Source organism: Dromiciops gliroides, chromosome 2, assembly GCF_019393635.1.
Source record: "Dromiciops gliroides isolate mDroGli1 chromosome 2, mDroGli1.pri, whole genome shotgun sequence".
Taxonomy (NCBI): domain Eukaryota; kingdom Metazoa; phylum Chordata; class Mammalia; order Microbiotheria; family Microbiotheriidae; genus Dromiciops; species Dromiciops gliroides.
In genome coordinates, this window is record NC_057862.1 from 667,051,551 (window position 1) to 667,076,068 (window position 24,518).

At 37.7% G+C, this 24,518-nt stretch overlaps 1 pseudogene; it reads left to right on the top strand.

The window, feature by feature from the left end:
* The first annotated feature begins 487 nt into the window (after positions 1-487).
* On the top strand, positions 488-2,983 carry LOC122739590 (annotated as a pseudogene).
* The last annotated feature ends 21,535 nt before the right edge of the window (positions 2,984-24,518 follow it).

Consider the following 24,518-nt stretch of genomic DNA (forward strand, 5'->3'; position numbering starts at 1 on the left):
GACACTTACTGCTGCCCCTCCCACCAGACACTTCATCCTCCATCTGAGTATTTCCGCTGACTGTTCTCCTATGCCTGGAATTCTCTCCCTCCTCATCTTCACCTGGCTCTCTTGGCTGCCTTCAAGTGTCAGCTAAAGTCCCATCTTCTTCAATAACTTTTTTCCCAATAGCCTTAATGCTAGTGTCTTCACTCTGTTGATTTTCTCCACTTCATCCTATTTGTATCTTTTTTTTGTTCATCGTAGTTTGTATGCTGTTTCCCCTCTATACTGGAAGCTCTTCAAGAGAAGGGACATTTTTTTTTACCTCTTTCTTTGTATACCCAGTGCTTGGCACACAGTAGGTGCTTAATAAATGCTTCCTGACTAGACTTTAAAAATTCATTCTTAAAAATTAAGAAGAATTTCTTCATAGCCATGCCAAAGTTAGGTATTAAGTCACCACCACTGACTGAACAAACTGAGCATTGAAACCAAAGAAGCCATCATGACAAAGGTCCAGGGCTTGCCACAGTCTTGCTTGACCAATGAAGTCCAATGCTGCTTCTCAGAATGCAAAATTCAAAATGGGGCATCAGGCATTTGTTTCATCTATACCCAAGGAAGCAGACCAAATGGAGAAACATTTGTTGAACTTGAATCAGAAAAAGAAGTCAAATTGGCACTGAAAAAAGATAGAGAAAGTCTGGGGCACAGATATGTTGAAGTATTGAAGTCAACCAATGCTGAAATGGATTGGGTGTTGAAGCATATTGGTCCAAAGAGTCCTGACACTGCCAATGATGGCTTTGAGCACCAGGGAGGACTCCCATTTGGCTGTAACAAGGAAGAAATTGTTCAGTTTTTTTTTCCAGGGTTGAAAATTGTGCCAAATGGGCTAACATTCCCTTCCAATGGGATAACATGGACTTCCAGGGGATAAGTATGGGGGAGGTCTTTGTTTAGTTTACTTCACAGGAAATAGCTGAAAACACTCTAAAGAAGCACAAAGAAAGAATAGAGCATAGACACATTGAAACTGAGAGAAATTATTATTAAATAACAAATGATTGGGGAGATCCCTGACCTGTCCCCAAAATTTAGGGGCTATCTTATCTAGCTGGAGTTGTTGCCTCACTCAACTAGAAAATATTACAGAGAATCTAATATAAAATAAATTTGGCCCATTGTGTTCCACTCAAGCAGATTTGGGAAGGGGAATAGATTCTTTGTCTAGATTGCCAAGTCTGGGGATGAATTGGAAGTAAATGATGTGATCAAAGCCATGTCACCCAGCCCCTCATTAGAATAAGTCAACCTCTCATAATATTCATTTTTTCTCATTACTTGTTAACCAATCAGAATCAATTGTCACTCTTAGAAACACCCACTCTTCCAAGGGCATATAAGCATTGAGTGGGTTCCATGAATGGCATTTATAATTCAAGAGTGTCATTGACCCCTTTTATTAATTATATGCTAGCAGATTAGTAAAATGACAAATTACCCAGAAATTATGTCTCTTGAACTTTTTATATGTCACAAAATCTTCAACAGCAACTGGGCAGAAGTTCATACTCATTATGATCCTCCTTGAAAATGAATGGCTAAGCAGTGGCCAGGTCTTTATGACTGACATGGGGCTAGCAGAGACTATAACAAGATTGGTAGAGAGCTGGGTTTGAAAGAATAAGGCAAGGTGCTATGGTGGAGGGTTTGGGGGCTATGATGACTACAAAACTATAATGATGGATAGGGTTTTGAGTTGAATAGATTTGGAAGAGACCTTAATGATTGTTTTTTAGGAATATCTGATCGTAGCTATGGAGATGGTGAGTCCACTTTCCAGAGTAAAACAGACCATTGTATGCACATGAAAGGATTACCTTACAGAGCTACTGAAAATGATATTTACAATTTTTCTCACCACTCAACCCTATTTGAGTATACACTGAATGGCAGAGTGACTGGAGAAGCAGACGTTGAATTTCTTTTTTAGGAAGATGCTGAGGCAGCTATGTTAAAAGACCAAGCAAATATGTAGCACAAATACATAGAACTCTTCTTGAATTCTGTGGCAGGAGCAAGAAGTTGTGCTTATGGTAGCCAAATGATCAAGGCATGGACTTGTCAAATCAGTCCATTTCTGGAGGTCCAGCTAGCCAATAGTCACGTAGGAGTTACAGAAGAAGCTATGGTGGCCAAAGCAGGACAAGTGGATGTGACCAAGTTTTACAGGAAAATCTAGTGATTTTTAAGCAAACATTACATGGAAAGCCAAGGGACAATCAACTACAGCTATTATAGTAGGAGGCGTTGTTCATCTATGGGAGTTAACAGAATGGGAGGGATGTTTATCATGTCCAGTATGATTGAGAGATGGGGAATGTAATCCTGATTACTGACTCTTGGTCAACTTTTTTTTAAAGAAAAAAAATAAATTTTAATACTTTTGCAATATGAACTTGGGACTTGTGTTTACTGAAAGTAAAATCAAGATTGTTTTAAAAACTCCAGGTTCAGTATTGAGAAAATAAAATTGATTCTGTTTTGTAATCAATTCTATTCTGCATAACTGCCAACATCTTTTATAACTGCCAAAGTCAAGTTTCTTTGTCTCTGAGTTAATTTCAGAAGTTCATGAGTTCAAAAGTTCATATTCCCTTTCTGAGTTAAGTTTAAAAGTTCAGTTTCCCTATAAATCACTTTAATTAAAAGGAAACCTATTATCTCTATACCACTAGCTGTCCTTGTACAATTAGAAGAAATCTGTTATCCATGTACCATTAGTTATTCTTTCAGGTGAACTAAATCAATTAGAATATCCTAGATGGAAGGAAGAGTTGTTGCTAGCCTGCATTCCCAATTTCCATCCAATCACTTTGTCCCTTAGACCTGTGAGGCTTCAAACTTTGTAAGCCGTTATATTGTCTTCTTCAATGATGATGCCACATGCTTTGTAAGTAACCATATCGTGTTCCCCATCTATGATGCTGCCTGCTAGTTTTTGGATGCTCCTTTTGTCTGTAAAAATGATATGTTTGTCCTCATTTGGGGTCTTTTGGCTTGCTGAAGAGCTAAAGACCCCATTTATTGGTGACGGCTAGCCTTACCAATAAACTGAATGTTGTTGGAACTTTGTGCCTTAATTTATTTTAATTTCCAGTCTTACAGATGGCAACAATTAAGGGATTGAGGGAGTGAGGTTGGTTCCTGGTATTCTCTTAGGGAAAACATTTTAGCATTCCAGGGAAACTTGTCTGTGAGGGATTTCTCCATAGAAGATACAACGGAGACCTGATACCCTTCAGACCCAACTCTTCTGAGCCAAGATAAGACCCCAACACTGCTGGAGAAGTTGAAACTTCACTTGTTTGTCTTACTGTAACATATTGTTTGTGTATTGGAGTAATTGTTTGGTAATAACTGGGAATAGAAAACCCTGGAAATCCTCGTAAGGGAAAAACTACTTGAAGAAACTTTTCTTCAAGGGATACTTGGCTCATACTGAGGAGTGATCGATCAAAAGACTCATGTCAGTGATGTCCCTTTAGGATTGGCAAGAGGGGGAGGTTAAGTCATTGGCTTCTTGCTACAGTTGATGAGAAGGAAGAGTGACACTTCCCATTCAAGAAAAGGTTGGGAAAACCCTTAATAAGTTAGGAAACAGAGACATTTCTCAGCCAAAAGGGGTAACTAAAAAATAGAACTTGAAAAGATTAAGTTGAATGAATGATAAGGGAAGTTTCTCTAGCTGTCACCCATTATTTACTCAAATTTGTCTAAGATATGTAAGAATCTTGAAGGGTCCCAAATTTGGCCTGAAAAAGGACTTCTACTTGTGCACACCAATTTTTAAGTGTTCTTGTGTCTGTCTTGTTGTATTATCTCCTTTTTTTTTTTTTAAGTCAAACTAACTTTTTCTTAGGGCTTGATTAGCTAAAGGAGGAAGAGTAAAAAGCTTTTCTTCAGAAAGTCTCTCTCTTTTAACTCTGACCAAGCTAGAAGACAGATAAAAGACACAAAGATAACAATCTTAATTTCTAGTTTGCAGAAATTTATGTCATTGTAAAATAGTTAGAAACTAATTTTGTGACTGAAATTTAAGTTCTCTATTGATAATTTCAAAAATGTGGCTTGAATATTTTGGTGAGTTTTGAAGTATCACTATAGGATTTGCTTTAAGAACAAATGAAGGCAGCTAGGTGGGGAAGTGGATAGAGCACTGGCCCTGGATTCAGGAGGACCTGAGTTAAAATCCAGCCTCAGACACTTAACACTTACTAGCTGTGTGACCCTGGGCAAGTCACTTAACCCCAACTGCCCCGCAAAAAACCCAAAAAACCCCATAAAAAACAACAAATGAGAATAGAACTGTGAAAGTTGCAGGGAAACAACACAAATCTTTTTCACCCTATCCACAGAAAGTGAAAGATTTATTGTTTTAGTTCAAGGGGGAAATTAATTTCACTGATTAGAGAAAAGGGAACTGAAGTTAGTTTGAGAGTAGGATCAAAATTGAAAAGGGGGGAAAAAGACACCAAGAACCAAGTTTGATCCTGCTTCGTGAAATAAGAAAAGCTTATATAAATCAGAAAATAACTAAAAGGTAAATAAGTTCTGTTAGAACATCTAATTAGGTACTTTGAAGTTTTACAAATTAAAGTTAAGTACTAAACAATTTAGAAAGAAAATGTTGAATTGCTGTGTTTTGAAATTAGAAATTTTATTGTAAATTATATTAGACTCCCTGAGTCAAGTATGGATATTAATTGGAGTAGATTTCAATTGACTTGAAGACATCAAGAAGATGAAACTCCTAACCATTTTTATAATATACTATGTAGAAGCACTAGATGGGATTAGATCTACTCAAAGCACATGATATAGAAATTATTTACTCTCTCTCTCTCTTTTTTTTTTTTTTGGAGGGGCAATAAGGGTTAAATGACTTTCCCAGGGTCACACAGCTAGTAAGTGTCAAGTGTCTGAGGCTAGATTTGAACTCAGGTCCTCCTGAATCCAAGACAAGTGCTTTATCCATTGTGCCACCTAGCTGCCCCCTATTTACTCTATTTTTGTTAATCAATCCCTTCCAAGAATCAAATGGTATATTCATGTTTTTTTTTCATAGGTGGCATGAGAAGGGTATGGACAAACTTAAAAGCATCTATCTATCTATCTGGATATGGGAAAGAACAAAGAAAGAGTAAAATCTGAACCAACATCTCCACCCCACCCCACGGGGGGGGGGGAGGGGTTATACCCCTAAGAGGTCTTCTTATTCCTGGTGACCTGTCCCCAGTCCCAACTATACCTTTGCAAGCCCCAAGTACATTCCTATCTCCCTCAGCTACTTTACATCACAAAACTGCAGGTTAGGGAAGGGGAAGTCAGTTTGGGCTAAATTTCAAAGCCAATTTACAATTTGAATTTTAAAGAACTCTCTTATTTTTTACCCAGGGAAAGAGAAGCTTACTTAAGGGAGCAACTTGAGTGTATAAAATTTAATTTGGAAAAATGCTTTGTGTTACTTCTGTGAACAATTTGACAGAACTTAACTGTTATTTGAATAGAACAGGCATTTGTAAGCTGTTAACCAGGGCTGGGAGAACTTAGAACCCCTATCCTGTTCTTCAACAGAAATGATGAGCCACTTCAGGTTTCTTGCCTTGTGTTCTGTGTTATAGACCTATTAGAATATCCCTTCTGACTACGCCCAACTTAAGGAAAAATGTTGAGGTGGCATTAATGAATTGGAAATTAGAATTTGTAACTGAAATGTAATATAGTTAATGTAAATTTCATGTAATGGTTTAAAGGTTTTTATAACTGCTAAAAAACATATTTTTTTGGTGGGGCACTGAGGGTTAAGTGACTTGCCCAAGGTCACACAGCTACAAAGTGTCAAGTATCTGAGGCTGGATTTGAACTCGGGTCTTCATGAATCCAGGCCCAGTGCTTTATCCACTGCACCCCATTGCTAAAAAATCTTAATGGATTTTTGGACCTTTGTGGTTAGGATTAAGATTAAGAGCAAACATCACAAGCTCTCTCCCCTTACTGGAGGTAATAGATGTGTTATTCTAGTTAAGGAAGTGATTTTATTTGCTACAGAATAAACAGAATTAAAGCTAACTTGAAATAATTGTTTGAGTAAAGTAGTATTTATGTTGCCTGAGTTGAATTAAACTATGCAACTCAAGAAGTAAAAGTTAAGCAATTTATATGTAAGGAAATTTGTTAAGGAAAAATCAGTGGAGTGAAAATTTAGTTCTAAAGATAGTCTGGGATATGATTGGGAAATAAAGATGAAAGGAATTGAGCAAACAGAAGGAAGGATGGGAAGTTGTTGAATCAGATTACGACAGAGAAAGGGAGAAAGGGTTTGAAAGCAAAAAGACTTTAGAGTTTTTCAGAGAATGATTTGAGGAAGGTTTTTGATCTCTTGAGTTTAGGAGGATATGAGAAATGTTATGTAGTTATTCTTTATGATATGGAAACTTCAGTAATAAGATCACAACATGAAATTCTTGGTCTCCAAAGTATGGAGATGAAAATTTGAGGCTGCCATGTCTAACCTCTCCCTATTTCTCACCTAGTTTAAAACCGAAAAGCCTCAGGAACAGGTGAGAGAGTAGAGGCTAGATTGTGAACACAAAAGGAATTGGTTTGGTTTTATGGGAAGATGATTTAAAAGGGAATAAAGAGAAAGTTTTGGGAAGCTGGGAATCTAAGCAGATTCTTTGAAATTGAGCTAATTGATATCAATGGACTCTAAATTTTGAAGTAATGCTGACTAATGGCCCTTGGGAAATTTAATTTTGAAGTTTAAAATGTTACCATTAGTGATTAAAAATCCAGATTTGATTTGGACAAAATTTTGTTCTAAAGTTAAATAGGATAATTGTGTTAAATTAGAACCTAATTCAAACTACATTTACTATTTGGCATTAAGACAATCATGGCTCAAAAAAAATCTGAATCAAAATCCAGGCTCAGAAATGTGTTAGGTATGTGACTTTTTTGGGGGGTGGGGTGGGGCAATGAGGGCTAAATGACTTACCCAGGGTCACACAGCTAGTAAGCATCAAGTGTCTGAGACCAGATTTGAACTCATGTCCTTCTGAATCTGAATCCAGGGCCAGTGCTTTATCTACTGCACCACCTAGTTGCCCCTTGCCTCTGTTTATCTCAATTTCCTAATCTGTAAAGGAGATGAATCATAGCACCCACCTCCCGGGATTGTTGTGAGCATCAAAATAACATAGTGATTGTGAAGTACATAACACAGTGCCTGGCATGTGATAATCACTATATAAATGTTAACTATTGTTATTACTCTTATTATTTCTTTAATTGAATAAATGTCCCATATTGGGTAGCTCTATATTTGGTTTTAAATGTGATTAGTATAAAATGCTAAAAGTGATATAATGAATAATTTTTCTTATGTAACATAACTTGGAAATGCATTCAACTGAATTGATGTCATCTGGCTGATAATAGTTTTTCTTCATGTTTCAAATACATGATATTCTATATGTTGCTACTATGTTCCGAAATTTTTTTTTGTTGTAATTTTGGGAAATGATTGCATAAGAAATGCTGTTAAGGGAGAGGCTAGGTGGCGCAGTGGATAAAGCACCAGCCCTGGATTCAGGAGTACCTGAGTTCAAATCTGGCCTCAGACACTTGACACTTTCTAGCTGTGTGACCCTGGGCAAGTCACTTAACTCCCATTGCCCCGCCCCCCCCCCAAAAAAAAGGAAAAAAAAAAGAAATGCTGTTAAGAGGATGATACAATTTTATCACTGGAAAATTTAATTCCTTTTGATAAGGATGATGTGAAATTATTACTTAGGTTTTTAGAGGTTATTGCCATAATGTTAAAACTTAACAAACATTTAATTGGATATAATTTAAAAGAGAAAAATAAAAATTGCTTGTTAAGGAAAAAAGGGATAAAAAAAGGGGGAGGGATAGAGACCTTAGAAAATCTCCTTATGTGTAAATTTGTCAGGTTTCTTGGGACCATCTGCTTGGGCAAGGTAATGAAATCTTATCATCCCTGTGAAAGAACTTGTGAATTGGTTTACTGAGAAAATGAGACCCCTTCTTCTATTAAGAACATTTCTTAACAAAGGTAGGGAGACTTACACATTTGTTTATTGTATTGAAGTAATTTATGTAACAATTCGTGATTATGAAAATCATAAAGTTATATATACAATAGTGTATGTTGAAGTTACATCTTGGGCCAGCTTCATTCCAAAAGACTCCAGTCTTAAATATTTAATTTTATTTTAGGGATTAATATACAATACCTTCAGAGACAGTTATCTGTTAGTCTAGAAGCATACTATATATGGTCAATGTTTTTCAGGTTTTTTTTTTTTGATTGACCAATCATATATTCACTATGTGGAATTCCAGAATGTAATTATTTTCTTGATTTCTACTGATTGATTTTACCAGGATGAGTTTAAACTCAAGAAGAAGAATGGGAAGAAGAAATGGATATTGAGTGATTTTTAAAAAAATAAATAGCCTGGTAAACATTTTATCGTTATCTGTTATTGAAACAACATTAGAGTAATAGTAACTGTATCTGTCCCTAGGTTATGATTAGTGAAGTTTACTATTTGAGGTAAAATTTGAATTCAGGTATATTAAGGTATATATGTCTGAAATATCATAAAAACAGTAATCTACCATTTAAGGGAAATGCCACAAGCTGCTCAAAGGGAGTATGGATGTCTGCATCTGGGAAAAGTTGAGGAGATGACTTTGGCATAGTCAAAGATAGGAGCCTCTTGACTAGTTTTTCCCATTGTATTATTTCTTTTTTCTTTTTGCATGGGGCAAAGAGGGTTAAGTGACTTGCCCAGGGTCACACAGCTAGTAAGTGTCAAGTGTTTGAGGCTGGATTTGAACACAGGTCCTCCTGAATCCAAGGCTAGTGCTTTATCCACTGCGCCACCTAGTTGCCCCTGTATTATTTCCTTTTTAAACAGAACTGTTTCCCATCTAATTAATCCTGAGCCTGAGAATTATACCCTGTGAATAATGTGAATCTTTGCTGTATGATTGGCTGTTCCAAATAGTAATTATAGCTCTTACCTGAAATCAAACAGAATTAAGGATGCTGTATCCTATTATACCTTTGTTAAGTCATTCTGTGCCCTTAGGCATAGGTCTGGAGGACCAATCTTGGTGATGTTACAAACATGTACCTGCTTCTTCCTTCAAAGCAAATCTCTATAACTATGACAGATACAATTGTATTTAAAAAAATAAAACAAATCTTATTGCAATACTCCAACAATTCTAAGTTACTATAGTAGCATGAAAATATGAAAGATCTTAATGTTTTCAATCTGAATTGATAGGAAATTTTATATCCTAGGCAACTAAAGGCCTGGGCTTACTAATAGTCATATATTTGCGTATAAGATTAGGACCTAGAAATATCTTCTTTCAGGATGATATAGGGATGACATTCTCCTAAGGGAATAATTAAGACAAAATGCAAAAAAAAATTTTTTTAAGACAAAGATGTAAAAGTTTTCCAATTAAATGAAGTAGTAAACTTAGAGAAAATAGGATATTTATTTGTGTGATTGACTTCCAAATGTTTCTAATGAGAAATTCAAGCTCTGAGTATGTTTTAGTAATAAATTTTCATATTTGGATTAAGGATTTTACATATAAAATTGCACTGATAATTGTGAAAAGATCTTGTGAAGAGCAGTTATTTTCCTATTTGAAGTATCTATTTGCTAATTTTAAAAGAAAGAAAGACAATTCAGGCTCTTGTAGATTCTTTTTAAGATTCTTCCTCCAGCCTCTTGTTGGCAGTGTATCAGGAGCAAGGTTTGGGTAAAAACAGCAAGAGGTATGTAAAAACTGAAATTCTCTGAAGTTTCAGGCAAATGATAGGCTCCTAATTTGATGTCCATATTATAGCTTTGTTGTTAATAAGATTCAGGACCATAAGTTTTGAGTTGGTTTTTACCACATGAACTAGTAATTGGAAAATCAAATGTAGCAGGTTGTTCTAATTGAATATCAACAACAACTAAATTGTATTGATTCTTGTTTTTGGCAGATTTTAGCAGAATTACCTATGACTCTCTGTAAGTGACTTGGAACCAGAGAAACAGATCTTCAAGAAGGATCCCCCTTTGGAGCTTCCCTGGGAATGAAATCAATTCCAGAATATCCAAGAGAAGTTTTCAGGGACCAGATGATTCTATGGGAGAGCAGTGACTTAAAATGAAACATTCTGATCAAGTGGACATTGATAGTGGGTCACTAGGATGTTAATTAATATTGATGATCATCGCTGTGTTCCTTTGGCTTTTTATTATGTTTACTGAGGTTTTTTTGGTTACCTTAGTGACATGAAAAATCTTCCCTCACAAATTAGTCCAAGGTGAACCCTTTAAGTAATGTTAGTTTCTCACTTGAAATTGGGAAGTTGACTCAGGCCACAAATGAGTCCATCTCCTCTTTCCAAATTGAGGTAGATTTTTTAGTTTAAATGGTTTTACAAAATCACATGATTCTGGACCTCCTCACTGCCACACAAGGAAGAGTCTATGCAATGATTAATCATTTTTGTTCTTACATTAATGGGTCAGGAGAAATTGTGACAAGCCTATAGAAGATCCAACAAGTTATAGCAGAAATACAACTACCTCCCCCAGGTAACCCCTGGTAGAATCCTTCTTGGTTCACTTGGCTGCTGACTTATGAACTGTTAACCACTGTTGGTAAATAGGTCCTTATTGCCCTCTGTCTTGTTATTCTTTTTAGATGTTGCCTTAGGTACTGTGTTAAAGTCTGTTCTAGACTAGTCCCAGAGATACTTATGACACTGTACAATGTTGATATTGAAATATATCATAAATCTTAAAGAATTAGCTTATAGATAAGTGATCTGTGGGAGACATGTCTTCCGTTGATCAAAGGGAAGAACTGAGAAAAGCAAATTGATTCTATTTTGTAATTGATTCTATTCTGTATAACTGTTGGCATAATGTATAGCTGCCCAAGTAATTTCTTTGTCTTTGACTTAAGTTCAGAAGTTCATGAGTTCAAAAGTTCAGGGTTAAGTTTAAAAGTTCAGTTTCCCCATAAATTACTTTAATTCAAAGAAAACCTATTATATCTATGTGATCATTAGCTGTTCTTGCACAATTAGAAGAAATCTATTATCTATATATCATTATTTATTCTTGCAGGTGGACTAAATCAGAATTTCCTAGATGGAAGGAAGAGATATTGCTAGCCTACCTTCATGATTTTCAGCCAATTATATTGTCTTCTGCACCTGTGATGCTTCAAACTTTGTAACCCATTATATCGTCATACCCATCTATGATGCTGGCTTCTAATTTTTTGATGTTTCTTCTTTTGTCTCTAAAAATTCTCTGTCTGTAATCATTCAGAGTTCTTTGGCTTGCTGAGGAACTAAAGATCTCCTTTATTGGTAACTGCTAGACTCACCAATAAATTGAACATTTTTGGAAATTTTGGTCTCAGTTTACCTTAATTTCAACTGTGGAATTATTTTTGAACATAGTAAAATATTCATATAGGATGCAATAATCAAGATGACCCAAAACTACAACTGTTAAACTATTTCAATTTTTTTCAAGGTAGTTATGTTGAAGTATACTTCAGCAGTAAGTGTATTTAGGTTAAAGCAATTTCAGTTATGTTAAATGTTGCTCTTATACCACATAACATGGAGCACTGTTTGAGATACATGTTGGGAGAAATCTTTTTTTGTTAAACAAATATTGGAACTGTGCCTATGATTTCAAAAGTGAAACATTTGGCATGTTCTGATTTATTTGATTTACTATCTTGTAAGGCACATACATTTACGTTTTCTTCTTCTTAGTGGGGACAATTTTGAGACAGATTCTTTAGGATTTTGGTCTTAGTGTTTGTATCAAAAGCTGAGGTATTGATTTAAACCTTTCATTGTATTATGATTTCCTTTTAGTTATTGCACTGTGAAACTTGTTAAATAAATTTTCCTTTCAAAAAATGGGAAAAATTAAAAATCATTTTCTTTCTCTTTCATCTCCCCATCAAAAGAAAGAAAAATAAAATGATTGTAAAAATACAAAGCAAGCAAAAAAAAATTCCCACATTGACTATGTCAAACAATGTGTATCTCATTTAGTTAAATAAGTAATTATTGGGTGTGCAGGTTTAAAAACATTTTACTGATAAGAATATTTTATAAAAAAGTTTAAAGACCATGTAGGTTTAGACTAACCCAAAGAGACTCTCCTGAAGTGTGTGCATATATACATATATGTGCACACATATATAGTGTGTATACACACATGTACATATATACATATGCACACACACATATGTACACAGATGTAACAGGATGGATGTAGCAGGAAAATGAGCTCATCCCAGGATCAACTAAGAGAAAAAAGATGATGCCGGATTACATTTGGGAAATTGAGCACTGCTTTCAAGCATCCTAAGCTTCTCCCTGAAAACACATCTTTTAAATATGATCGTTCTTTTGGGGATGCTAAATGGCTGTGACTCAGGGAATAACTACTTTGGAGGAATCAAAATTGAGGGTCACTCAAGGGTTATTGGAAAGAGAGTCAGTGGGTGTGAATAGGTTGCCACACAAGAAAAGTGATGACTTTATGCTCAAAAGCATCCTGCTAATTTATACAGAACTCTAAAGCTTGCAAAGTGCTTTATGTCTTTAAATACCTCTAGTACCTTTAACCTTTAACCTTTAACCTAGTACCTTTAACCAGTACTCATTTGGGATGGCCTTGATGCCCTTTACCATTCTGTTTGTCCAGCTCTGGCTGCCATCCAGTTTACCAATGTCCTTCCTTGGAATGTGTGGTTTACAACTGAACAAAATACTCTACGTGATATAACCAGGGCAGAGCACACTGGGACTATTACCCAATATACTCATTCCTGGAAGCTTTGCCACTTAATGCAACCCAAGATTCTAGCTGACATTTCACTCACTCTGAGCCTTCAGTCTACCAAATCCTACGGATTCTGACCCAAAAAACTGTCATCTAACTATGTCAAAATAGAACATTGGGGTAGACCTAATAAAATGAAAATTTGTAGGGATAAACATAAAGCCTATGACATTTGGATTCAAGAACAAATTTCATGAGTAAAAAACATGGGAGGTGGTGCCAGAGAGTAGTATATCTGGTGAAGATCTGGAATGAAAGGGGAATAAAAGCTCCAGATGAGTCAATGGTGTGATATAGAAGCCAAACAAGCTAATACCATCTTGGGTTCCATTAAGAGACTCTACACTCTAGGACTGTGGAATAACTATCCCACTGTACCCTGTCTTTACTACCTCATATCCACAATATGAGTGATTTGTATTGTCACATTTCAAAAAAGATTTTATAAGCTGGAGATGATCTAGAGGAGGTCAACCAGAAAAATGAAAAGCCTTAAGAATATGCTATGAAGATTGGTTGAAGGAATTGGGAAGCACAACCTGGAGAAGAGAAGACTTAGGGGAAATACATGAGCTATCTTCAGTTATTTGAAGGTCTGTCCTATGTAGGAAGGATTAAACATGTTCTGTTTGACCCAACAGGGAAGAACTTTAGACAATGGGTAAAGGTCACCAAGAAGCAAATTTTGACTTACTTTTTATTAAGAATTATCTAGCCAGATAGATAATATCATGAAATGCAAAATGGATGATTTTGATTACATTAAATTAAAAAGGTTTTGTACAAACAGAAGCAATGCAGCCAAAATTAGAAGGGAGGCTGAAAGCTGGGAAACAATTTTTATGGCCAGTACTTCTGATAAAGAACTAATTTCTAAAATATATAGGGAACTAAATCAAATTTATAAGAATCCAAGTCATTCCCCAATTGAGAAATGGTCAAAGGATATGAACAGGCAGTTTTCTGATGAAGAAGTCAAAGCTATCTGTTGCCATATGAAAAAATGCTCTAAATCACTGTTGATTAGAGAGATACAAATAAAAAAAACTCTGAGGTACCACCTGACATCTATCAGATTGGCTAATATGACAAAAAAGGAAAATAATAAATGTTGGGGAAGCTGTGGGAAAATTGGAACACTAATGCATTGTTGGTGGAACTGTGAACTGATCCAACCATTCTGGAGAGCAATTTGGAATTATGCCCAAAGGGCTATAAAGCTGTGCATACCCTTTGGCCCAGCAATACCACTTTTGGTTATTTTTCCAAAGAGATCATAAAAAAGGGAAAAGGACCCACATGTACAAAAATATTTATAGCTGCTCTTTTTGTGGTAGCAAAGAATTGGAAATTGAGGGGATGACCATCAATTGGGGAATGGCTGAACAAGTTGTGGTATATGAATGTAATGGAATTCTATTGTGCTGTAAAAAATGATGAGCAGGAGGAGTTCAGAGAAACCTGGAAGGACTTGTATGAACTGATGATAAATGAGATGAGCAGAACGAGAAGAACATTATACACAGTATCAGCAACATTATGTGTTGATTAACTGTGATAGACTAGATTCTTCTCACCAATCCAACAGTACAAGAAAGTTCCAAAGGATTCATGATGGAAAAGGCTCTCCAAATCCAGAAAAAAAGGAACTGTGGAATATGGATGCTGATTGGACCATACTATTTCTTTTGGTTTTGGTGCTGTTGGTTTTCTTTTTTGAGGTTTTCCCTTTTTGTTCTGATTCTTCTCTTATAACATGACTAATGCAGAAATATGTTTAATGTTATTTTATATATATATATACACACCTATATCAGATTACCTGCAATCTAGGGGAGGGGGAGGGAGAGGAGGGAGGGAGAAAAATTTGAAATTGGAAATCATATAAATAAATGTTGAAAACTATCTCTACATGTAACTGGAAAATAATAAAATACTTTTATTTAAAAATATTTTAAAAAGAATTATCTAGCCATTAAAGTTATCAAAGAGTAGAATGAACTGCCTTGGGAGGTGATGGCTTCTACCTGATTGGAAGACTTTAAGTAAAGACAGGATAGGCATTTCCCAGGAATATTGAAGAAGGGATTTCTTGTTCAGATATAGGTTGGACTAGATGGCCTCTGGAGTGGCTTCAGACTCTGAGATTTAATGTTTCTATAACTTGAGAAATGTAGCCATTCACATACACATGCTAAGGTCTGCACAAATTCTTATACTGCTGCTTCACTGTGACATGGATGTGACCTTAGATATACTCTCCCTTCAGGCCATCTGAACTCATCTTCTTCCACAAACTTACCTCTTTTTTGGACTAAAAAAAACAAAACAAGAGCACCTTTCTGTGGTGGCAAAGAATTGGAAATCGAAGGGATGCCTATAAATTGGGGAATGTCTGAACAAGTTGTGGTATATTGGTTTTTTGTTTTTGCAGGGCAATGAGGGTTAAGTGACTTGCCCAGGGTCATACAGCTAGTAAGTATCAAGTGTCTGAGGCTGGATTTGAACTCAGGTCCTCCTGAATCCAAGGCTGGTGCTTTATCGACTGCACCACCTAGCTGCCCCCGAAGTTGTGGCATATTGTGATGAACTACTATTGTGCTATAGGAAATGTTGAACAGGATGTTTTCAGAAAAATCTGGGAAGACTTATATGAACTGACGCAAAGTGAGCAGACCCTGAACAATGTACATAGTAACAGTAATATTGTATGATGAACTTTGAATGACAGCTACTCTGATTAAGACGATTTAAGACAATTCCAAGGGACACGTGATGAAAAATGCTATCTACCTGTAGAAAACCCATGAAATCTAATATCAATTGAAGCATGTTCTTTTTTACTTTCTTTATTTTTATTCTTTTATTTTGTTTGTATTTTCTTTTGCAACAAGGCTAATGTGGAAATATGTTTGGCATGACCTCACATATATAATTGGAATCAGAGTACTTGTCTTCTCAAGGAGGGAGGAGGAAGAAAGGAGAGAATTTGGAATTCAAAAATTTTAAAAGATGATTGTTACAAATCATTTACATATCATTGGAAACTATTTAATGAAATAAATAAAAATAAATAAAAATTAAAAATGAGAGCATAGTCACACAGCCTTATAACTGTGGTGTCTCTAGACTCCTCTCTCACCCATATAGCCAATCAAATGCAGTCATTTTTTATCACTATATCTCTCATAGAAGGTCCCCTCTCTACTCAAATAGCTACTACCTTTGATTATCACTTTTTGCCTACAGTATTTTGCAATGATTTCTTAGTTGGTCTCCCTGCCTCATCTCTCCCTACTTCATTCAGTCCGTTCCTTAAATAGCTGCCAAATGGATTTTTTCCCTAAAGTTCAAGTGTAATAATGTCATTTCCCCCCCTCAATAAATTCCAGTGGTACCCTATCACCTCAAGGTTTACATCTAAACTCCTCTGTTTGGCAGTTATAGTTCTTTACAACCAGGATACAACCTACCTTTCCAACTTAATTATACATTATTCCTTTTGAGCAAACTGGCTGGCTTCTCGTTCATTTATGATGCTCCATCTCCCTCCTCTCTGTCTTTGCAATAGTAATGGCCAAGCCTGCAATGCATTCCCTCCTCCTTTCTGTATCCCAGAATCCTTCCTTTCCTTTACCTTCACCATGAGGTGTTTCCTGATTCCATAGGACAGGGACTATTTTTACCTCTGCCTTTGTATCCCCACTATGTGCTTTCAAAAGAATATATCTAGAATTGGACAGGACTTCAAGGGCCATGGAATTCAGCCCCCTCATTTGACAAATAAGGAAAAGTAAGGTCCATGGCAGTGATTTGCCCAAGGTCACACAAGCTGTAAACATCAGAGGCAAGATATGAACTCAGGTCCTCTGAGCTCAGAGCCACTCTTGCATTGAATGCATCAAATACTTTTCCCTCAAATAAACTGGAGGGGGGGTCACTCTTCCAAAGCAAGATAGTACACCCCTGTCTCCAGGAAGCTCCTTCCCTACCATGATGGTCCCTGGATAAAACCCCAGCAGCCGCTCCCTGCCCCACCAGCATAATTGGTTAAAAAATGCTTACAGAATCAGGGAAAGGTTGTCTTTGCTGAACCCAGCTGAATTAACATTCCTAGCAGGTGAGCTTATAGCAGGTGGAATCAATGCTCCTAAATGTGCACGTGGCAGGGTTTGTTCCCTTAGCATCCAGGCTGTTTCAGGAAAGATATATTTCCTCCCGAGCATCCATGGATGCTAAAGGGGGGAGGAGGGAAATTCACCCAGAGATCTCCTGGGGATGGGAACGGAGGAGAGACAACGCAATGATAAGCCTTGCCCAAGGACACAGCTTGTTAGTGGCAGGCAGCAGATAGCACTGGAACCCTGGGCCCCTGGTGCCCAGTCTGGTGCTCTTTCCACCGACACTGTGCTGAGACTTGTGATCTCAAGCATCCTACGTGTGCTGTAATGATCAACACTCCAATTTCCTTGCCCCGGGAGCTGGCACTGAAGTGCCAAATGAAATAGATCTCATTAAGGACCCCGCACACCTTCAGCTTGAGTCAACTCGAGCTGGAGCCGGAAAGCACTTTAATATCTGCATACCTCTTATGTGTAATGTAATTATATTCTCACTTCAACTTAACTGGAAAAAGAGCTCAGGTTTACTTGGAAGCCGATCTCGACAAGGTTTTCCCTGATCATACCTTAACAAGGCATTTCACATGAGAGGTTTGTTATCTTTAATAGCACTTAAATTACTTAGGGCAATTACCTGCATCGCTTTCAACTCCATGGAGGTTATTAAAATACTCTCATGGTAACTGTAAAGAAATATAAAATAAGTAAAGATAAAATTATGCCCTCTCTTAGAAGGCATCTGCTGGGAGTCTATCGACTTTGGGTTTTATACAGGGCAATGTACTTAGCTAGGGGGAAAAAAAGAAATCCCCCAATACTGAAGCTGCCTCAATGCCAGAGCAAACCTCCATGTGGACTCTCTGGGGGCAGCGCCCCCCTCCTTTTTTATTCTTTTGCTCCCCACCTCCTGCCCTTTCCTGTGAAGGTCATATTGTGGTCCTCCTAAATCTGTCTCCATAATATGCCTTTCACCTGTAGCAGTCCAAAGAGATATTCAAGTTTTCATGAGGCTTTTTGGGCTTCTATCTGCTCAAATGAGTGATCTGAGCCCCCCCATTTCCTTCTCTGGATCTTTCCTCCCCCAGACAAGCCAGTTGAATTAATGGCATGAAATCACATTCTAGTGGTAGAAAAAGACAATTTACTTAAAATAGAAAGGCAGGGTCAAACCAGGAAAGTCCATTCACTGGAAACAGTCACAGCTCTCATTTCCCAGTGTGATTCACCTCATAGCCATCAAATTATTGGGTATGGCCAACTCATAAGTCCATCTGTTATACTCATGCAGGGTTTGGTCCATGGGAGCAGGATGGGGCAGGGACTGGCTTTTCCTTTCTTGCATTTTTAGCAACTGGCACTTTCCTTTCCTTTGGCTATCTGGGTGACTGGACATTGCAAATCGGGAGCATTTTGGTGATTGCTGTTCAGTCCTCTTGGTCCACCTGCTGGGGTGTGATGACCTACCCCCCCACCTTATTCTCATGGAATGTTTGCTGCTTTTGCTGTATCAGTCATCAAGAGACCAGCAGAAGGGGAAGGGAAACCTCATTGTATGGGCAGGGATGGGTTTGGGGGATGAGGCCTGGCACTGGGTGGGGAGCCTTTTCCAGTGGCCATTTTTATTCTATGTTTCTTATTTGGAGAATTCTTTTCAAACATTTGCAGTGGACATTTAGAAACTAATTTCTATGGGGAAAGAAAAATCACAAGTGCCTAGCTGTTTGAGTTTCTAGGAGACATCATCTCAAACAGATAGGACACACTGGGACCTGTTAGAGGTAAAAATGAGTATCACCTCCCCTATTCTTTAAAGTTTGGTTGCAATTTCTGTTTTAATTAGTACTACAGCCAACTAATTGATCATAATTGCTTTGTTCCTATGCATTTCATTACTTTTCAAATTTTACACACACACAATAAACATATACACATATATACACGCACATATACTTCCTAGCTGAGTTCCTCATTGCAGTGTGGAGCTGATCCTGCTTTTTTAAAAGTGATACCAACACAGTGTAATTTTTGGCAAGTTCCATCAGGTTTAAGAGGCTTTGAGTATGGCCTACAATATATTATTTCTGCTGTCTACAAACTAGTCCAGTTAGCCACAAAGAAAGTCTTCACCACTTGGCCCTTTAGAAAGTCATGGATGGGGCGGCTAGGTGGCACAGTGGATAAAGCACCAGCCCTGGATTCAGGAGGACCTGAGTTCAAATCCAGCCTCAGACACTTGCCACTTACTAGCTGTGTGATCCTAGGCAAGTCACTTAAGCCCAATTGCCTTACCAAAAAAAAAAAAAAAAGTCATGGATGGCAGCTAGGTGGTGCAGTGGATAAAGCACCAGCCCTGGAGTCAGGAGGACCTGAGTTCAAATCCAGCCTCAGACACTTGCCACTTACTAGCTGTGTGATCCTGGGCGAGTCACAACCCTCATTGCCCTGCCAAAAAAAAAAAAGAGAAGAAAAGAAAGAAAGAAAGTCATGGATTCTATACAGGGAACAGAAAACCATATATAACAATCTTAGCTTTCTGTAGTGATGCTTGGTGGCATGGCTTAAAAAGGGGTAGGTAGGGAATGCTAAGAATGAAGCAATTTTTAGTCTATAATCATTTTTAAGAGATAGTTTTCAACATTTATTTTTATGATTTCTAGTTCCAAATTTTTCTCCCTCTCTCCCTTCCCTCCCCCACCCCAAGACAGCAAGCAAGCAATCTGATATAGGTATAATCATATTTTAATTATTGGCACCCTACATATGAGATTTTTGTCCAATGGCAGTTTGTCATCTGCTTCAGTTAAACCAAATGATGCCTAAATGAAAAGGAAGGACAACAAATAAACATGAAATGGAACAGTTTAGGCATCATTTCAAGAATGGTCTGTTCTCATCTTTGATAACATTGGAACCAAGTACCAGATGTGCTGTGAGGAAATGGAAATGACATCTGTAAAAATGACATTTTACAGATGAGGAAATTGAGACTGAGAAAGTGTTAAGTGACTTATCTAAGGTCACACAGCATCTAAGTGTCTGAGACAGGATGCCAACTCAGGTTTTCCATGAAGTCCAGAATTGGGACTGTTCCTAACCTGTTCCACTTTTGAATAGATCTCATTGTTTGGAATTTCTTGCTAAATTTGCCTCTTTGGAATTTCTGTCCATTGATCTTCGTTCTTCCTTCTATAGCCAAGCATAAAAGACACCATTCTTCTCTCATACATTAGCCCTTCAGATAGTTATCTCACCTACATCTTCTCCACTCAAATAATCCCCATGGTATAAACTCAAGGCTCATCACTATACTGATGGACTTTCTTTGTATGTGTGCTCCACTTTAGCAATATTCTTCCTGAAATATAGTATCCAGAACTGACTGCTTTAAACCTAACCAGGCCAGGCTGGATTAGAGCAGAATTCCCAAGTTCTGGATTCTCTAGGGAGATCAGGATGAGATCTGTGATTTTACTGGTATAGGTAACTTCCAGGTAAGGGAACCTTTACCAAGGTAGCTAGGCACCTTCTTAGTCACTTAAGGCACTTAGAGGTTAAGTAACTTGTCTAGAATCACCTAGCCAATATGTTTCAGAGACAGGATTTGAAGCCAAGCCTTCCTGGCACTGAGGCCCGCTCTCTACTACACCGTGGCACCCCTCCTGCATGGTAGACATCTTGGTACAATTTAAAATTACATTAGCCTTCTTGGATACCATATCATACTTTTGACTCATACTTGTGGCCCACTAAAACCCCTAGAGCTTTTCTTGGATGAGATACTTTCTAATCATGGCTCTACTATTTTGTACTTAGGACACCGATTTTTAAAACCCAAATGTAAGATTTTATATTTATATTTATTAAGTTTCATTTTATAAATTTTAACCCAGTCTTCCAACCTGTTACAATATTTTTTAAATTTTAACCCAGTCATACAGTATGTGTAAGCTATTTCTCCTGGCATTACACCATGGATAATTGTGTAATTCTTCAAGTTAACTAAGCACACATTCCATTCCTTTATCAAAGTTTTTTTTTTGCAGGGCAATGAGGGTTAAGTGACTTGCCCAGGGTCACACAGCTAGTAAGTGTCAAGTGTCTGAGGCCAGATTTGAACTCAGGTCCTCCTGAATCCAGGGCCAGTGCTTTATCCACTGTGCCACCTAACTGCCCTCTCCTTTATCAAAGTCTTGATCAAAGTATTAAGCAGGACAAGATCAAGTATAGATCCTTGGGGAACTCCACTCTATACAACACCTTCAACCATATATATGTATATGTTTTAATTTGGAATAGGATACAATTTGAAGGGCAAAGAAGGGCTAGGGATACTGGTGCAAAAATGATAAAAGTGTCAATGAAGCATTAAAAATACATGCACAGAAATGAATAGAAAGAGGTTCAGAAGGAAACACAGACAAGAAGCACAGCTTTGGAAGTAAGGTGTTGACTTTATCATGTACTTTAAAAAACCTATTTTTAATATAGATTCAAGGTTTCACATGTGGGGATTAAAATTTTCTATGCTACAATAAAAGAGACTTCGACAGAACTCTGAACCAATTGCACTTTTTAAAGGGTCCATGGTCCCCTCTAATGAAGTTAACCTCAGATCTTCTTCATGATCTCAGATGCCCCTTCTTCCAGGGCCTTATTTTTATAAGGCTTGATATTTAGATTTGATCCTTGAACACTCTAAATGGACTCTACAAAGTACAGAGTCCTATTGGTTGATAGACCTTTCTTTGCAAGCCAAAAATGATGCATCAGAGGCAGCTAGGTGGCACAGTGGATAAAGCACCAGCCCTGGATTTAGGAGGACCTGAGTTCAAATCCAACCTCAGACACTTGACACTTACTAGCTGTGTGACCCTGGGCAAGTCACTTAACCCTAATTGCCCTGCAAAACGAAACAACAAAAACCAACAAAAAAGCAATAACAAAAATGATGCATCAGCTAGAAATGGGATGTCAGCCCGGGAGGTCTTGTAGGGAGAAGCAAGTCCACTGACCAAGTGGTTATAACCTACTCATGTTGGATAAGAGAGGTCCAGAAGTACTAAAATAAGTTGGGGGCACTTTCCATGTAATTGAGTCACCTCTGCTATCCTTGTTCTCCATACTAAGTAAAAGCAAGGGTGGGGGCTGTGGGGGGGGGGCTCTATATAGCTTCCTATGATTAAGCAAGTGAATTTACAATCTGCAGTTCACAGCTCTAGAGCCTAACATATAGAACTTATTATCACTACCCCTATGGAATCACATAAAACTGATTAATAGTGACTGGAATAGAGTTGGGGTCCAAATGAATCTTTTCTCATACATGGGCAGTCCTCTATTTCTTTTCTTTGCATGTGTAAATATGATGATGTTCATAAAATCCAAAATAATAAAAAGTTTAAAATTATTTTAAAAAATTGTTATGTTAAATAAAGAAAAAAATGTGTTTCCTGAATTTCAGCTACTCTTGGTGCCTTGGGGCTAAGTCCTGGTTGTCCCACTCTCATTGTGGCTTTGCTTTCTGGTTGCAGCTTGTTCTTTGGCCTTGAAACCTTCAGTGTCTACCATAGAAGCTTCAGTCTCAGCCCATGGCAGGGATGGAGCAAAGAGGAGAGGGTACAGAAGAGATAGTAGACATAGGGAAATGATTCGGAATCATCCAGATGAAAAGAGAAAATAAAAAAATAATGGCTTTGACTAATGGCAGTAGGGGTAGAGAGTAGGAGATTGTTAAAAAGAGACATTCAAAAAAGGAAATTACCCTAGGATTGGCAACTGGTTTGATGAAGGGGAAAGTGAGGGAGAGAGGCAGGATAAAAGCAAGCCTGGTTGCCTTGACAGTGACCGACACATAGTAGGCACTTAATGCTTGTTTGGGTTGAATTAGATTGAACTGGGAAGAAAGATGATTGGTTTGGAGCATAAATAAAAATAAATTGTGCTGCTTGTGTGAGGAAGTGGAAGGAGCAAGACAACTCTTCCTAAAATTTGACCATGAAAGGAAGGAGAGATGAGATAATAACTCTACAGCTGAGGTTGTTGTTGTTTGTCCTTTGTTCTTGAAGAGGACCATGACATTGGGGTGATGTCATGACTTGCAATGAAGTGGATTTAAGTGAGGGAGGGCTCTGTAAGGTCACCGACTTCATTCTGTACTCCAGAGCCATCTGGGTCCAGTGACAAGATACACATCAGGATGACTGGAGATGGCCCTGGATGTTTAAGGCAATTGGAGTTAAGTGAGTTGTCCAGGGTCACACAGCTAGTAAGTGTCTGAGGTAAGATTTGAACTCAGGTCCTCCCAACTTCAGGGCCAGTGCTCTATCCACTTCACCACCTAGCTGCCCATGGACTGAGGTAATGGGCAGCTGCTTTGGCAGGGGAGAGGAACAATTAATAGTAAAAGTCCAGAAAGGGTAGTGAGAACTATCTGCCCAAAATTCCTGAGGAGATTCCTGGGGCCACAGTTTGGGTCTACTCCTCCTTAATCAATGAATTAATAAAAAAGGTATAATAATAATAATAATAATAATAACAATAATTTATTGTTTAGTTGTATCTGGCTCTTTGTGACATAGTACACCAATACTGTCCTGTGCCTATAAGCCTTGCTAATGGAATGCTGGTAGTATCTGGTGCCCCACAATTGATTGAGTAAAGCTTTAAGCCCAGCCCAGTTGTGCTTCTATTTAGGCTTAAGGAAAGATTGAGGGTAAGGTCTCAGATTCCTTTGTTTCAGACCCAAGTCTGTGAATCAAACCTTAGTATAGTCACCTGGCAGTTGTCAGCCTAAGGGACCAATGGTATGGACAATATACAGACTTATGTCCTTACGTGAACATAGAGATTAGTGGGTTCACTCCAACTTCCAGGAAACAGATGACAAGATAGTCCTGCACTAAATCAGACCTGTTTCCTCTGGAAAGGATACTTGAAACTTTCATTCTGAGGAAGGAAATTATCTGGATCTTGCTCCATCATGGTTGAAGGACCAATAGAGGCACAAGGAGACAAGGATGGTGCCTGTACCTAAGAATTTAGAATCATGGGATTTGGAGGTCATCTAACCCAAACCCTTCTTCTTCTTCTTCTTTTTTTTTTTTTTTTTGGTGAGGCATTTGGGGTTAAGTGACTTGCCCAGGGTCACACAGCTAGTAAGTGTTAAGTGTCTGAGGCTGGATTTGAACTCAGGTCCTCCTGACTCCAGGGCCGGTGCTCTATCCACTGTGCCACCTAGCTGCCCCAACCCTTCTTTATATAGATGAGAAAATTGAAACCCAGAGAAATTAAGAGACTTTACTTGGTAAATTTAGGATCAAAGGATTTGGAACTGGTAGAGAATCTAGTGACCATTTAATCCATACATGTTATATGAAGTGATTTGTTTAAGATCTCACAGGTGGGAGATGGCAGAACAAGG